The sequence below is a fragment of the Pleurodeles waltl genome, chromosome 3_1 (genome assembly GCF_031143425.1).
Source record: "Pleurodeles waltl isolate 20211129_DDA chromosome 3_1, aPleWal1.hap1.20221129, whole genome shotgun sequence".
Lineage (NCBI taxonomy): Eukaryota > Metazoa > Chordata > Amphibia > Caudata > Salamandridae > Pleurodeles > Pleurodeles waltl.
In genome coordinates this window covers 528826652-528844665 of record NC_090440.1, presented here as the reverse complement: position 1 = coordinate 528844665, position 18014 = coordinate 528826652, and the positions used below count along the sequence as shown (strand labels likewise).

General features: G+C 47.6%; 1 protein-coding gene across 1 annotated transcript in view; it reads right to left on the bottom strand.

Annotated features, from left to right (window-relative positions):
- Positions 1-6669, bottom strand: part of UBAP1L (ubiquitin associated protein 1 like) — a 94190-nt gene extending 87521 nt beyond the window's left edge. Inside the window, exon 1 of the mRNA XM_069222821.1 lies at positions 5425-6669. The gene's annotated coding sequence lies outside the window, so the exon portion shown is untranslated. The remainder of the gene's footprint in view (positions 1-5424) is intronic.
- Between the last annotated feature and the right edge of the window lie 11345 nt (positions 6670-18014).

Here is an 18014-nt window from a genome sequence, read left to right as displayed (position 1 = left end):
TGCAAAAATATGTACAGGCTGCCTGTTAGCGGAACTGAGAGACTCGGCAACCAAACTGAACCAAATTCCTCTGAACCAAACAGGCTTCCGTCCCTCATCGAGCACCTCTGACAACCAGATAGCACTTGCAATGTTGGTGGAAAAATATGCAAAAAAGAAAATGGCCTTGTACACCTGCTTTGTGGACCTATCTAAAGCTTTCGACTCTGTGGAACGGCACAGACTGTGGTAGAAGTAAATCTCAATATTCCACCAAACCTGCTAAAAAGAAGACAGATTTTATATTCTGACAACTTGGCTAGGGTAAACGTTGGCAACAATGGAAGAGTGCCTGTTAAAATCCTGATAGAAAAAGGCATTAAGCAAGGCTGCGTACTAACCCTAATGCTATTCAGTATATATCTGGTAGATCTGTGTGCACCAATAACACAAAAAAGTATGGGGTTCACTTATAATGTGGAGCTGCACTCAGGGGAAATTCCCTGGTGCTCCTTAACCTCACTAGATGAGTGGATGGTGTATGGGTGCTGTGAAGGGTTGTGACGTGATGATGGAGGGTGGCCATATATTTTTAGATAGGTGACCCAGTGAGTCCTTACTCTCACAGAGGTGTCCCATCCCAGTTTTTAAACACACCAGCAGACACCATTATTAAAAGTGTACTTTTCACACAGGTAACTGCCTAGGTGTCTTTATATTTTCCCTAGCTCAGCTGGATCCCATAATTTCCAGAAAGTAAAAAATGTACGCACTCCCTCCCGTTCTTTTAACGGTGAGGGTGAGTTCGCCCGGGTGGCATTGTCCAACCTGGGTGGGGCTACGTGGTCAAATGATGAAGCATGACACTATATAGTGTGTGAGACCACCTAGTCCGTAAAGGTAACACCCCCCATCATCACTTCACGACCCTTCACAGCACCCATCCACCATCCACTCACCTAGTGAGGTTAAGGAGCACCAGGGAATTTCCCCTGGGTGCAGCTCCGCATTATAAGTGAACCCCATACTTTTTTGTGTTATTGGTTTCATACATAGGAAGATAGTATGGGTCGATTCCTTCAGGTTTGTTTGATTTGTCTCCCTGACTCTCTGTACTTGTTATGAGAGATCTGTGTGTACAACTGAACTCTTCCAGTTCCCATCACTCCAAATTGAGCCACCAACTCGTAACAGCACTACTTTATGCAGACAACATCGTCCTGCTGAATCTTTCAGGCACGGGGCTCCAAAAATTGCTAAGTACCCTAGATCAGTATTGCAATACCAACATGCTGCTGACAAACCTGGAGAAAACCAAGGTAGTCATATTCGGCAAGCGTTTAATCAAGAAAAAGCAGTGGCTCTGTGGAAACCAGCGAGGGGGGAGAAGTAGTAGCTACAAATACCTGGGGGTTTGGTTGCAGGAATGGTGGTTTCCCCACCTGCATCTAAACACCTTGAAAGCCAGAGTGGCATCCCAACTCGCAGCTCTTCAAAATCTAATTACGAATCTGCAAAGTCCAACCTGGAACCCGCTCCTCATGGTGATCAAGGCAAAGTTCCTGCCCTCCCTGGTATATGGCTTGGAAATGTATCCTGGCAAGTTTAAAGATTTCTTGAATATTGCTCAGAGTAAAGGTTTCTGCTTTCTCTTCCACTTGCCATACAGTTCTTCACCGGCACAAGTCAGATTGGAATTTGGGCTACAAGACCAAGCCTCTGTACAGAACTGAGCTATCCTCAAGTATGCCTCTCTACTAAGACAAGCACCCCCAAACACACTAAAAGCACATACCTGGGAGGAAACAGGCCTGAACACGCCAGATGACTCAAATTCAGGGTCTGACGCGATCAAGCTACTACAGGCAGAACAGCTGTGGCATAAATCATTTAAGCAACTAATAAATTAGCAAATCAACCAGCTATTGTGGAGCAAGGAGAAAGACATTGTCAGGCTACTATCCCATTCATGGATGACTATTAACCCATACAAGGCTTCAACAGCACAGCCATACCCGGCAGAAATACAAAACAAATCTCTAAAAACAAAGGGGCTGCACGCCAAGTTTGGTCTACTCCCCTTATTGGATGCAGTTCCAAAATGGCTCGAACCCTCAAATAACGGGAAATGCAGCCTATGCACATACCATAAGGAAGGCTTTTAACACCTTATATGCATATGCCATACACCTTTACCCTGGCGGAAACTGTACCTCAAAAATATGTCTCTCTCCAATGGCATTAGATCGTGCCGACAAGCTATCCTATTTTGTATCAAAGGGCAGACAGCACATGGCATGCGCAGCAAAATTCATATAAAGAGCGGAACACCTTTTAAAGCATCCGCCAAATAACTGTGAAAGCTGATGGAGCTATTCAGCTCATGACTAAGCAACTTTTTTAATGCTATTTTAACACACCACTCAGATGTAGAACTTTAAGGACAGCATGGAGTTGGAGGGGACAGTTCATGCTTCTACCCCCGTGACGAAACACACAACCCCATTTAGGTGGGTTTCCAATAACTTATCCTGGTATCAGTGCTTCAAATCCATGAGTTAGAAATCCCAGTAGGTCTTTTGGGGGATTTCTATTTTAGTTGCTAACTCTTTATTTACATTGCTATCTGCAATGCTTTTTATTAATTATGCAAAGGTATATTATTATTATTAAAAAAATAAATAAACGGCGGCGGATCGCAGTGCTGTCTGCTGCGCCATTGCCAGTCGTACCAAGGCACGTCACATCACCTCCACATGAACTGTCTGGCGAGATGTATTCTTAGAAAGCGGATTGGACACATGTCCCTCTCCTGCAGCTCTGAAGTAGTTAGTAACAGGATTAAGTGTTATGTACGTGAGTGCATAAGCCGGTTTCCTTCATATACGTGATGCGGAGTTCTCTTCAGACACTGTGCCATCTGGCGCCAGGCATAAGCCACCCTTGTTTACAAGGCTAAGCACAGCAGAGGCCTCCAGAGGCCCGAGAGACCACTTCTGTATCATCAATAAGTTGAGCGCGTCCTGCCTCATGTGCGACCCAGCTCCCCCCGCCCCAATTCATGATAATTACTTTGCAGAGTGGTACTTGTAGCGTGACCCTTACTATTATAAAGGCCGCATTTTAGGTACCAGAATGCACACATACAACAACAAAAAATCCGACGAATTTAGGATTTTTCCATCGCTGACACGTAATAACGTAAGAACTGTACGTCAGACCTCTGCAGAGAAGCAACGACAGAGCATATCTCGGAGAAGACAGCAGTGCCCCTCCAAAGTAATAAAATGCGCAGCTTTGACATTGCGCCTTACACGGGCAGCCTAGGCTTCTTCTGAGCACTTCTAGCTTATATAACTGGAAGGCCAGAGAGGCAGCCTACATATTCTCGCCGGTGACAAGACCGCACCTCACCACATTTCGACGAATAGCACTCCATCAATTAGAGCATTCATTGCCGCTTGATAGATAATCCAACCGCTGCATTGTCCTCATACTGTACAAGGTGATACATTTGCACATGCGCTGAACGTCACAACGCAGCTTCTTGCTTATTCCTGAAAACAAAATGAATAAGAACACTGCAGAGAAGAAAAGCATTGCATGCAATTAATACACAATAATACACAGTACCAGTGTGGTATGGTCGGTGCAGTGGTCAGTGCAAAAAGGAGCGGTAGGTGAAACTGTGCAACAACAACTTGTTAGGTATATTCTTATCCTAATCACTGACAGGCAAGAGGCAAATGAAATTCAGATGTTAAACAGAACTGAATTATACTATTTGGTCTGTGGGGCAATTTATGAATTGACACTAGTTGGTCTCTGCGTAACGTCCACGTTTCTACCTAGAGCGAAAAGCTAAGGGGCCATCGTCAGAACGGGAACGAAATAATTATTCAGTTCAGAGTTATATATTACAAATGAAGTTATAGCTTTGCAGGCCATGAGAAACTAAGCTCCGGAGGTACAAAATCTGTTAGCGCAGGTTGAAAGGAAGAACCAAAGTCCATAGAGCCGGTCGGATATCTTTAATGGACGGCACGAGGTCGTGTAACGAGGTATGCACCATATTCTCACTCACCCTTCGAGGTACAGAGCACAGCAGTAGACTGCCACTGTTCGTGCGCGCTAAATTGCTCCACAGACCAAATATTCATTAGGTTGGTCTCGACCCATGAATTTCATTGGCATCTGCCTCTCGGTGATTAGCGGGCAGAATGTACCTATCATGTTGTTGCACGGTCAGATATTGCACCTGTATGCACTGAGTGCTGCGCCATTCACATCACATTGGCAAGGTGTACTGCTGTACATTTAGTTTTTGCATGGTTTGACTACTTTTCTTATTAGTTTTGTGTTATTTATTAACTTATTTTCTAGAATTGACACAATATTGTGTTAAAAGAAGTTCAGTTGTAAAAATGCAATGTGTAAATATAGCAACACGTGATAGATAGATAGATAGATACTATCTACTACTATAGATAGCTCCTCTGTTGGCTTTTGGTCTCCTTTTCTGTTACATATGCTGCCGTTTTCGGTTTGGGCTGGAAAGAGGTGACGCAAACACTTGGCAATTTGCCCGCCAAAATTACTGTGGGCCTCAGTTCCGAGGTACAATACCCGAACACATGGGCCAACGATGTGCGAGGCCTTGTTTTCACGTGGATGCACGCTGCCATTTTACCTCACTGCGCAGTTATTCAACCCCTGGTACTCGGGGTCTGGTTTTTAGAGACGATTACTCAGAACAGTCCGAGGAATCAGCCTTCAGTGATGCTTTCGTGTCCTGCACGGTCGTTCTGCTTACGTCACTCAGTCGCACTACCTGCCGTAACTGCGCGCAATTAGACACGCGTTAAATGTGCAAAACATCGGATTTGCATATAAAAGGACCGCGGGATTCTCCTGAATGTTAATAATCTCCCCTATGCAGCTCTTGAACCGAAATCCCACTGATCACGCCAAAACTGGGCTAACTGTCCAACATGCTTTGCGCAAACAAGTGATAAAACTTCAAGAGGAGGGTGGTCTGAGCACGTGTGCATGGAACAAGGTCAACCTGAATGCCACAGAACCAACTCTGTGGAAGGCTCAATTATTGACCGCGTGCAGAAGAATGTTATTTTTGCAACGCTCCGTGTGAAGCCCTGAAGAGCGGGTCATTTTTTTAAAATGTATCTATACCTAGTTAAAATGCGCTCGTCGTGGATAACCATTAAAACAGCGCAGTGGGTTAGGCCCCAACAGTACCGATCCTTCTCTAACGTGCAGGTCACCGACTCAAAACACCAGCATGACCAACTCAACCTTTGATCCCTAATAAAGGAATTCAGTTGGTGCCGTTCGATTGGGCCAGACCTGGGTGTCGAGGGTGAAGAGACAATTCATCGGTTAACAATGTGACACCATTGCACGTATAGAACAATACGCCCTTCTTACCTCGGTAAAACAAGGAGCAGCTCGCTGTGTGACACAGGCTGACTGCAGCAGACCTCGTAGGCCAACTTCGTCTTCGGTTTTGCAGTGAGATAGTTCTCTTGTCTAGTTCTGCACCGAGGTCGATTTCCGGTCTTGTTCACCTGTACCTGCGGATCTCGCCAGGTTCTGCAGGGAGGTAGATATCTTATACAGTTTTGCACAGAAGCAGATTTCAAGTTTTTTTCTGCAGATTGTTTGTAATTATTATTTTTTGCCCCCAGTCATGCGATGCTAGCGAATGTCCGGTGGTGTAGTGCAAAAGCACTTGCTGTTTCTGGTTGCAGGTGGATGTTTTGCAGGTCTCTGGCTTTCAGGTGGATCTCGTAGGGTTCCGCAGCGCAGGCGGATGTCTTGCCGCTTCTGCTTTTGTCGGAACTCCTATCCGGTTCTGCTGGAAAGGCTCTGCGGTGCAGACGGATCCCCTATCCAGCTCTGCTGTGATGATCTATCCGGTTCTGCTGGAAAGGCTCTGCGGCGCAGGCGGATCCTCTAACCGGTTCTGCTGTGATGATCTATCCGGTTCTGCTGGAAAGGCTCTGCGGTGCAGACGGATCCCCTATCCAGCTCTGCTGTGATGATCTATCCGGTTCTGCTGGAAAGGCTCTACGGCGCAGGCGGATCCCTTATCCAGCTCTGCTGTGATGATCTATCCGGTTCTGCTGGAAAGGCTCTGCGGCGCAGGCGGATCCCTTATCCAGCTCTGCTGTGATGATCTATCCGGTTCTGCTGGAAAGGCTCTGCGGCGCAGGCGGATCCCTTATCCAGCTCTGCTGTGATGATCTACCCGGTTCTGCTGGAAAGGCTCTGCGGTGCAGCCAGATCACCTATCCGGTTCTGCAGTGAAAGGCTTGGCAGTGCAGGCGGATGTCTTACCTGTTTAGGCTGTGGGTGGATCTCCAATGCGGGATCTTTTGCTTGCCGTGCTCCCGATGCAGGCAGGCCTCTTGCAGGGCTCTGAACTATAGGCGATCTCGTTAGGTTCTGCAGTGCAGACTGATTTATCTGGGTTTGCGGCGACTGGTTCTGTCGTGCATAGAGTCGCGATGGGTGAATATCTCAAACGGGTATTTCCCTGGCTGTGTTCTGATCTGGAGGTGGGTCTCGCTAGGTTCAGTGCAGGCTTCTCACTTGTCCGTTTCTGAAAAACAAAGCTGATAACCATTCCGGTTTTGCTGCAAACTGGTCTGCAGTGCTGGTTCTTCTTCCTGCTGTCCTCTCTACTGCAGGGAACACTCTTGGCGGGTCCGGTCAGCAGGCGGACAAGCGAGGCCAGGCTCCCGCCACTGTCGATGCAGATTAGCAGGGCTCAAGGCGTCTGTGTCACCAAATCCCCTCGACCCGTCCGCAAGAGGCTGGGGACCAGGCTCCCTTCAGGTCACATCCGGACACTTTCAGTTTGTGGAAAGAAAGAAACACGGTGCTCTCTTCCCACACATAACGCATCGCTACCTGGCTCAAGGTGAACCATTCTATGTCAGGACCGGGGGCTTCATGTTATGCTCTCCCTTACCTTTACTGGCAAACAGCCGCCAATCAAAATACTGTAAGACTTTATACGATATGTCCCAGGAACTATATGCTGTCCCAATCAGGGTCCTTCTCCTGACCCTTATAAGGCTCAAGCAACAATGATCGTCCTCTTTCTTTGCTGCTGCAGCAGCCAGTTAAGTGCTTGGTGTTTGTTCTGTTCGATTTTGCATTTCTGAAGCGCACGTGTTAAAGCTTTCTTGTGTGGCAGTGCGTTGCGCCCTAGAAAGGGATCTGACGATCCCTGGCGCTGGGCCGGTGGGGAACCAGTCCAGCAGAGTTTCTCCGCATTTGAGTATCCACGTTGTTGGAGGATGCTGTCCTCTTTCTGTTGTGCTGCCCGCGCATTTCCGATCGGCTCTTCGCACGCGTGTCACTCAGCACAGTTCAAGCGGCCTCAGAGGGAGCCCGTAGGGGATGAAATAAACGTTTTAGGGCTGGGCCCTAGGGGATTCTGATACATCAGATAATTTTCAGTGTGCAGGTGCTCCCTCAGTCTAATTATTTGAGCTGGCCAGGCAGTTGTATTGCTGCCTTATTGAAAATATTTTCTACATGCCTGTAACAGGCCCCCCCCCCTCGCACTCCCCCAATCGAACTCTTCCACACCTCCCAGTTGTAATATTGGTGCACTATGCTGATGAGCAATTTCAAGAATTGCAAGAGGTGCCCATGGAACACCAGATTGAGGAGAGATTAGTGGAGGCATTTGGTCACCATGTGCAGGACTCCTGAGTTGAGCCTTGATAAAAGCCTTGAAACTTTTCAATCAATCCTTGACTAGTTTTGTCAGCAGAGAATTTTTGGGCAAAAGCAATCAGCAGACGCAGTCGCAATCTTATGATTCCATGGACGTATCAAGACTGCCAAGGCAGCGCTCGGGGGGGAGGGGGGGCGTCTTCATCCAATATTTTGGCGCAGATGGCAGCTTCTGTGCTGCGTGATCATGAGTATGGAGGGTTTAACCCTCGTGAATCCACAACTCCTTTTCCATTGTTCTCTCAGCCTCAGGAGAAGACACAAGAACGTTCATCTTATAATTCAGAGTCAGAGGACTCAAAGAAAGACTCCCCTCACTAAAGGAAAAATGTAAATTCCACCAGGTTTCATCAGAAATTTCATCCCCAGAAGATATTATCCATCCCCGCTCCACAAAGTGCATTCCTAGTGCCGAGGTGGCTCATTATGTTCAAGACAGATTACGGAAACGTTTTAAAAATGACATCCTCAACACTCTTCGTTCAGAATGTCCCAGGCCATCTTTGACTAGTAAAGGGGCAGATACTCCGGAGCTAGACCCCAGCATGGCAATGTTTCTTTAAAAATTTGCCAAAGAAAGGGCGGGACCACGCTTGGCAGGGATGTCAGAATAAAGTCTTAGATGTATTTGGGCAGTTAATGAAAATATTAGATTTAGCAATCCAGGCTACTGAAACCAACAAGCCCTTGGACCCGGAGATAGTATTGTAATGGTCTCAGTGCGCTATTTGCCTTCTGGGCAACGCAAACTGCGCCATGTCCACTGAACGTCGTCGCTCATTCCTTATGCGCTTGGACCCTAAGTTAGCTGATTTGGCAACTAATAAAGCAGGGTCCTTGGTTAATGGTATGCTATTTGGCGACAAGTTCATCAGACGTGGGCAAATACGTAGCGACATTTGCTGCACTTGACAAAGCCCAATCGTCTATTAAAAAAAAAGCTCTTCAATTATGCTCTTTTTGCACAGACCAGACGCTTCAGAGGTCGAGTGCCAGGCCAAGGTTTTCAGGCCTCACAAATTGCACAACAGAAAGGCAGAGGGGGTAATGACGGTTCCTCAAACTTCTACCCTCCTGCTACAGAGGTTCTGGCAGGGCCTCCAGAGGATCCCGCGGAGGCAGTTCCAGTCAAGATACCAATGCAACAGGTAAGCATTTTTTACTTTTCAGAAGTGATTTTGGGGGGAAGAATTCAACATTTTCTTTTGGCATGGCAGAGGATCACACAGGACCCATGGGTGTTGCAGACTGTCCAAGGTTTTCAACTAGAGCTCTATGCACCGCCAGTTCAGAAGGCCTTTCTCCCTCCTCTCCATTTTTCCCTCGAAGACCATTCTTTCACAGACGAGGAGATTGCTGCACTCCTGCAGAAAGGAGCGGTGGTAGAGTCCTCTCCAAGGGTTCATGAGCACGATTTTTCTGGTGCAAAAGAAAGGGTGTGGTTCACGACTTGTAATGAACCTCAAGCAGTTCAACTCTTGGATTGTATGCCGCCATTTTAAGATGGAGGGCATACATCTCCTCAGTGATTTATTAAGAAACAGCAATTGGCTGGTCCAATTAGATTTAAAAGACGCCTACCTTTCAGTGCCAATTTTCGGACCCCACAGACGCTTTCTTCAATTCCAATGGTGTCCCCATTGGTTCAAGTTCACTGCACTACCCTTCGGTCTGTCCTCAGTGCTTTGGTGTTTCACCAAGAATCTGTGTCCGGTGGTTCAGTATCTGAGGGAAAGAGGTGTAAGGCTGATTGTTTACCTCTACGACATCCTAATTATGGCACAAGAAAGAGACATGGTCATTTGTCATCTCACTTGGACAATTCAATTATTACAGGATCTCATGTTCCTCATGAACGCCGAGAAGTCCTGCAGTGCGCCATCACAGAATATCGCTTTCTTAGGTTTTCAAATAATCCCAATCAAGGCTCTGCTATTGTTTCCTTTAGCCAAGCGGATAGCGATCAAGGAAGAGTTGAGGAGAGCCCTTGTCTCTCCAACTACATAATTGAGGATGTTAGCACGTTTAGTGGGTCTTTTGGCATCTTCGATTCAGGCCATTTTTCCAGGGCTTCTACATTACAGAGCTCTTCAGAGGCTAAAGATTTTGCACATTTAGAAGGGGATACAATACTCAGAGATGATTTTGATTTGAGAAGAAGCCAAGACCAAGATTTTCAGGTGGCGTACCCACATGGATGCATGGAATGGGAGGGCAATTTATTTTCTCAGTTCTGGACATAGTGATAGAGCCGGCTGCCAGCCGATGGGGGTGGGGAGCACGTTGTGGCTCGGTGGAGACTGGCGGTCGTGGGTCCCCAAGATATTGAATGATCACATCAATTGTCTAGAACTCTTGGCAGAGGCATTTGTGATCAGATCACTCTCTCCACGCAGAACACATTGTTGTATTTTCCTCCAGATGGACAATGTGTCGGCAGTCCGATAAATCAATCGCCTCGGAGGGACCAGATCTTGCCTGTTGGCGGAGATCCCAAAGGATTTTTGGCATTTTTATCTGCATCACCAAATGTTGGTAATAGCGGAGTATATCCCAGGTCGTTCCAATACGACAGCAGATTGGCATTATCGCTTCCTTCGAGATTTCAGCGATTGGAAACTCAATCCGAGGATTTTCCAAGCATATCAGAGGCAGTGGGGGCCTTGTCAAACAGACTTGTTTGCTTCCTGGTTGAACAATCAAGTTCCAAATTATTACAGTTGGAGACCAGACCTTCTTGCAGCAGGGACGGATGAGTTTCTTCAACCTTGGATAAGGGGACTTTTATATGCCTTTCCCTGTTCGCCATGATTCTGCGGGTCATGGCCCACATACTCCGTCAGTCGGCGGAGGTGATTTTGGTGACTCCATTTTGAAGAGCACAGCCTTGGTTTCCGCTGGCAATGACATTATCATGCGAATTCCCGGTGTTGTTGCCGGGGAGCGAAGATCTTTTGTTGGATCCATCGGGCAGAGCGCACCCTTTGATCCTGAGGGCCAATTGTCCCTGATACGAGGAGACGACAGCAAGTGCCTGGAGTTTCGGAATCTGCACTGTTTTTCCTATATCAATCTTGGGCCCCCTCCACTCATAAAAGATATGAGCAAGCCTGGAGGAAGTGGCTATGTTTGTGCGGTGAAAGGAGTATGGATCCCGTGGGATCAGAAATTCACGTTATAGTAAATTTTTTGTATGACTTGGCCTCACAGGGTTTAGCTTACAGGACGATTAATAATTGTCTTTCAGCTATCTCAGCCGGTCACCCTCATATTCAGGGTAAACCAGTGGGGGAACATCCATTAGTGTGTAAACTTCTCAGAGGTATTCACAAGGTTAAACCTCCCCAACTGAGGTATTCTTCTTTATGGGATGTTAATGTGCTCCTACGTTTTCTTAAAGCTTGGCCTTGTAACAAGGATCTTTCTCTCAAACAAATTTCAGCAAAATGTACAATGTTAGTCCGTATACTTTCCTGTACACAAGTTTCGGATGTTGACGCATTGGATTTAGCAGGTGGAGTATTTACTCCCTCAGGGGTTTCTTTTTTTCATTACAAAACGTACAGAAAAATCATCACGTTGTATTGCATACCCGTCTTTTTCTGATGACAAAAAGTTATGTGTAGTGCAATGCATAAAAGCTTATGAAGATTGCACAAGAGAATTTAGACACAATGTTTCTGGTCAATTACTTATTTCCTTATTGAAACCTTTTAGACCAGTTACTGCAGCAACTTTGGCTTGTTGGGTCAGATGGTTATTAAATGAAGCGGGTATAGATACCTCTATTTTTGGTGCTCATTCTGTTAGAGGAGCCATGGCTTCTAAAGGTTTTTCAACTGGGGCGAGATTGGAAAATATCATGGCCGCGGCTGACTGGTCGAATGATTCTACTTTTAAAGTGTTATCACAAACCAATTGAAGATGTGGTGTCACAGGTGGTGAATAAACTTTAAACTAGCATAATCTGAAGCCTCCGGTCCTGACATAGAATTAACATTTTTCTAGCTAGCGCATCAAGAGTTTTAGATTCTATTAAGGACACGGAGGTGAGGATTATCCCACCCGAGATATTGATGTTATATATACACAATATATTTGATTGTGTACAATGAAAATGTTTTATTGATGGATTGTCTATCCCTATATGAGTTTGGATATTAGTTTGGTTTATTGTTCTCATTAGGGGTAAACACTTCTGCTTCATGAAAAGGATTCAGATGGATCGCTTTGTTGGAATTCAAGAATTCTGGTCTTCGATGAAATTCGATAGAAGAATATGACTATGGAAGGCTAGCAGTGTTTCGGGATCGGTTGACTGAAAGTTCTTTACATTTGACTTTATGTTGTTACTGTTATGGCAAAGAAAGAGGATGGACATTGTTGCTGGAGCCTTATATAGGGTCAGGAGAAGGACTGTGATTGGACAGCCTATGGTTCATGGGACATGTAGTTTAAAGTTTTACTGTGTTTTGAATGGCTGCTGTTTGGCAATAAAGATAAGAGAAAGCACAATCCTCGCCTCCATGTCCTTAATAGAATCTAAAATTCTCAACGCTCTAGCGAGAACATTTTTAATTCACATGCTCTTCAGTGGCGGGAGCAAGGAGTACTCTTCTGTCTCACAACCCTGGATGCAGCTCCAAAAGGCCCAAGTGCTGCACCTATTCTAAAGTTAGAATTACCGCCTTTTAACTTCTGTAGCAGAATTGTAACACCAGCTGGGATAAGGAAGAACATCAATCTACAGGGCCATGAGGGGCATGTGGGTATTTTCAGAACAAAAAGTAGAATTAAAGACCTGTATCAGTGGCAAAGAATTGACATAGAAATGGATGGCTGTGTGCGTGAATGTGTTGACTTTGAAGGGCAGACAAAACACAAAATACTTTGAACCCACCGCTTTGTCCAATGGAGCCTCACTATGCCTTGGAAGAGTGAATCTCTGAATGTAACGGGCCTATAGTTTGGAATGTTGTGCGTAGTGTGGAAGTGAAAGAAGGTCAGTGGGTCCGAGTAAGACATGGACAATAAATGATAAAAGAAAGAGTGTACCTTTAACTTTGGTGTTATTGGCATTTTTTGACAGTTAAGACACTAACTTTGTTCCTTTAATGTTTTTATAGTTTATAGTTGTGCACCTGCGATTAGTTTCTACTTTGTTACATTTTGTTATTTACTTTTATACAGGGGGAAATGTGCAGTGTATATATTTACAGCTTGCACCGTTTGAGGATCGCTCGTGCGTTAGAATGTTTAAGTAAGCGTTTGTTGTAGAATGTTTTACCAGTTATTGAGAGGACTGTTGGAGGATGACCCTGGAGTGGACGGCTGTGCTTGCCAGAGACTGGTGTTGTGTTACACACTAAACTAATCTACTGCAAGCTGGCCTATGGCGCAGTCCTTGCAAGATCATTACACAGAGTGAAGGACAGCAGCTCTGGATAAGTAAGTGGGAAGCAGTATACATACTGAGAAGCACAGTTGTCCACAACAGCACAGGCCATGGCAAACATGTTTTGGGAGTACAGCACAAGGTCCAAGGGACCTGTGGCTGGGGCTTCAGAACTTCAGTCAGAAGGGAGAAGAAAGTGGCACAAGGTCAAAAGGATAGGGATCAGCGGAGTCGAGAAGAACGAGCAGAGGGTCTGGAGAAGAACAGATTCCAGAGGGAACAGCAAATAGACAGTGGTGGAATAGCGATGGGTTCAGTGAAGAACAGTGATGAGTCCACTGAGAAGCAGCAGCACACAGGTGCAGAGGGAGCAGCAGAAGGTCCAGAGGAGTGAGTGGCGGGGTTGAGGAAGAATAGACTCAATGGGGAGGGGTGAGGAATGAGAAAGTCTGGGAGGGAGCAGCCACGAGTCCGGTGGGGGGGAGCAGCCACGAGTCCGGTGGGGGGGAGCAGCCACGAGTCCGGTGGGGGGGAGCAGCCACGAGTCCGGTGGGGGGGGGAGCAGCCACGAGTCCGGTGGGGGGGGGAGCAGCCACGAGTCCGGTGGGGGGGGGGAGCAGCCACGAGTCCGGTGGGGGGGGGAGCAGCCACGAGTCCGGTGGGGGGGGGAGCAGCCACGAGTCCGGTGGGGGGGGGAGCAGCCACGAGTCCGGTGGGGGGGGGAGCAGCCACGAGTCCGGTGGGGGGGGGAGCAGCCACGAGTCCGGTGGGGGGGGGGAGCAGCCACGAGTCCGGTGGGGGGGGGGGGAGCAGCCACGAGTCCGGTGGGGGGGGGAGCAGCCACGAGTCCGGTGGGGGGGGGAGCAGCCACGAGTCCGGTGGGGGGGGAGCAGCCACGAGTCCAGGGAGGGTACAGCGAATAGTCCGGTGGGGAAGCAGCGAATAGTCCATCGGAAAGTAGCAGCACACAAGTGCAGAGGGGAGCAGCACAGGGAACAGACAGTGAAGGAGAGCATGGTTCGAAGAAGGGAGCAGCCACGAGTCCAGTGGGGGAGCAGCGAATAGTCCGGTGGGGGAGGAGCAGCGAATAGTCAGGTGGAGGAGAAGCAGTGAATAGTCTGGTGGTGGAGGAGCAGCGAATAGTCCGGTGGGGGAGGAGCAGCGAATAGTCCGGTGGGGGAGGAGCAGCGAATAGTCCGGTGGGGGAGGAGCCACAGTTCCAGTGGGGGAGCAGCCACAGGTCCTATGGGGGAGCAGCCACAGGTCCTGTGAGGGTGCAGAGAATAGTCCGGTGGGGGAGCAGCAAGTAGTCCCACGGGGAGCAGCAAATAGTCCCGGGGAGAGCAGCAAATAGTCCCGGGGAGAGCAGCAAAGAGTCCTGCTGGAAAGCAGCAACTAGTCCTGCGGAGAAGCAGCAAGTAGTCCTGTGGGGGAGCAGCCACGAGTTTTGGTGGGGGAGCAGCTACAACTTGCGGTGGGGGAGCATCCACGAGTTTCCGTGGGGGAGCATCCACGAGTTTCCGTGGGGGAGCATCCACGAGTTTCCATGGGGGAGCATCCACGAGTTTCCATGGGGGAGCATCCACGAGTTTCCATGGGGGAGCATCCACGAGTTTCCATGGGGGAGCATCCACGAGTTTCCATGGGGGAGCATCCACGAGTTTCCATGGGGGAGCATCCACGAGTTTCCGTGGGGGAGCGTCCACGAGTTTCAGTGGGGGAGCGTCCACGAGTTTCCGTGGTGGAGCAGGAGCAGCCACGAGTTTCCGTGGTGAAGCAGGAGCAGCCACGAGTTTCCATGGGGGAGCAGCCATGAGTTTCGGTGGGGGAGCAGCGAAAAGTCATGGGGAAGGTGCAGCACACAAGTGCAGGGTGGAGCAACACAGGGTACGGCTGTAAAGAAAAGTGTGGTTCAAAGAAGGAAGCACCACATGAGTTCATAGCATACCGGGGTAGCTCTACAGGTTCTGGGAAGAGCACCCCATGGTCCACGGAAGGGAAAAAATGCAGAGCCAAAGGGAAAAGGATCTCAGGGTCATGGAGAGGAACACAAAGTCAAAGGTGGTAGAAGTAGAGAGTTCCAAGCAGTTGGCACAGGCATGAGGTGGGGGAGGAGTAATGCCCAATGTGGAAAAAACAGCCCTGGGTCCAGCGAAGGGGTGCAGTAGAGATTGTGAGAGAGGAGAAGTGCAGGGTCCAGAAGGCAGCAGCTCAGCAGGGTCCAGATGAGTAAAGCAGGGTAAGAACAGTGCAGCCACCACAGGGAAAAAGCAGCACAGAATTTAAGGGGAGAAGCAGTGCAGCATTCAAGCAACAGAGAACTGCATGCTCTGTGGTGGGGTTGCAGCCCTGCATCAGGTGGGTAGCCTGTCTGGAGGGGGGATTCAACAACCCAGGTATCAGCAATGCAATGATCCTTCCACACATAAAAGATACAGATGGGCAGGTTTCACTCCCTCTGAAAAAAGGTAGTTTACGTTAGTAGCACAAGCTTCCCTATATTCTCAAAACAGGTGCAGTAAAGAAGCAGCATTTCACCCTTTCCTGCCACCAATAACAGCCATGCACACTCTGTTCACTTCAGCAAGCTGATGAGGGTGGGGGTGCAGCATGCAACATAGGAACTCGCTGTTGAAGTTAGTGGGTACATCAAAGGCTTTACTGCACTTTTCCTGCAGGTGATCATGTCTTCTTATTAGCACCTTTAAAGGTTAGAGAATTTATAAAGCTTTGCTGTGTAGCTACATCTTCGATGCTACAACATTTCCCTTCCCTGTAAATACATATTGTATATTTGCAGGCCCTCAGGTACAGATCACCTACACTTGTGTCAGAGCACCACAAATCTGTTTACAAACAATGGAAAAGAACAAACGGGTACTTCGGCACCAGGGTAAAGTATTTTGAGATGGAACAACGGTCCCTCAAGTGGAAAATTTCTCCAGTGAAATGCAACATAGATACACAGTGGAGTCCATGGTAAATTTCCAAATGGATAGTATACTGCATTTATTGACCTTAACACACCAATTAGTGGGTAAACAAGTCATCAAGTGAAGTGTAATAATGACGGAAAAATCCAATCTGGCACAACAGGATTTGATTAACACTCAGGCATTTGACAGGTGATATAAAATTATATGCAATAATAAGGTCACAGTAGTTAGGTACCCATATTCATTAAAACTCAAATGAAAGAAATACAGAAAAATGAGCTGTGGTACTCACGTCGACGACGTTTCGATCCCTTAACACACTGTCTGGTTCATCACCAGGAAAAAATTGTGCCTGAGGAAGGACAGTTACCTCCAAAGTACCTAGGTGCCTAGCTACCCTCCAAGCGCCCAATATTCTATACTACTGGAAACACGCTTGTGAATACGGTGCGTCAACAAGACTATCAATGGCGAGTATGACCCAAACTTGGGTAGCCTGGGAAGTCACAAGGTGAGTTACCAAGGGGGTCCATGTGCAAGTAAAAGAGAATTAATTGTAGTTACCCCTAATGGATCTGTCTGCTTGTACGGCCTGGATAGAGGAAACATGATCCGGAATGCAGGGTATCACCTAAAGGTAACAAGTTTGCCGAAGCTAATAATAGCGTGACACCGCTTCAGCTAATATTAGCATATTGGGCGTTTGCAGGGTAGGCAGCTGGTTACTATCGCAGTAACCGTCATTCCTCAGGCACAATTTATGTCCTGATGATGATCCAGACATTGTGTTAAGGGATCAAAACATCATCGACTGGAGTACCACGACTCATTTTTCTGTATTTCCTTCATTTGAGTTTTTATTAGTATGGATACCTAACTACTGTGACCTTATTATTGTATATAATTTTATGTCACCTGTCGAAAGATTGGATTTTTACATCATTATTACATTTCACTTGATGCTTTGTTTCCCCACTAACTGGTGTTTTAAGGTCATTTGGACATTTAAACAGACTCCAGTATCTATGTTGTATTGTACTGGAGAAATTTTCCACTTTAAGGAACATTGTCCCTTCTCAAAATATGACACCACAATGGGCATCTTGCCCCTAGGGAACACTTTGCAGTAGCAGCAGAGTTAACACCGAAGATGTGTTTTCTAGCCAAATGTGCACCTGCCTCTGGTTGTTACCCCCATGTCCCCAGCCACCGCATGTCAAAGAATAGATTCTACGCAGGAAAGGAGACCGAGGTGTGAGGACCAGGATTTGTTGCGCCGCGGCCGCAAGCACGGGCCACTGTGGCGCAACTCGGGGAGTCTGCGGCGGCCCGCGGGCAGGCCGCAGGAGAAGCCGCGGCTCAGTTCAAGGGTCGCGGCACCCGCCGCGGCCCTTTTCTCCGGCCGCGAGTTTCATGGCAAGCGCGGCAGGGCCGGAGACCCCGATTCGGGTCACGGTCCTTGCCGCGCTCAGCGCGCACAACACATTAAACGGGCTTTGGATGCCTGGGACCCACCTCCTCATACCCACTTACCTGTCACACAGTCAAAAGCCGTCTGCCTGCATATGACTAGTTTTTATGCATGCCTTTCTCCTTCCCAGCATGCTGTTCACTTCCTTTCTTCCCTGCATGCATTGCTTCTCTTTCCTCTGGAGCATGTTTTCTATTCTTAGTTATGACATTTTCCCAAACCAAGATGGTGGTATTACTACTTCCTGTTTCCCACTTCCTGTCTAGGGGTATAGAAGGGGAATCTATCCTCCTTCTCATTGCGTTGCAACACTCCTGCGGTGGTAGTCACGCTCCGGCTGGTTTCCTCTTGTGGCGCCAGTTGTTCTTGATCTGTCTTCAGTCTCCAGAATTCCAGAATCTTAAGTCCTAATTCCTTGTGTCCTCCATCTGTTTCAGGGAGTTCCTGTTGGAGGTTTTTTTTT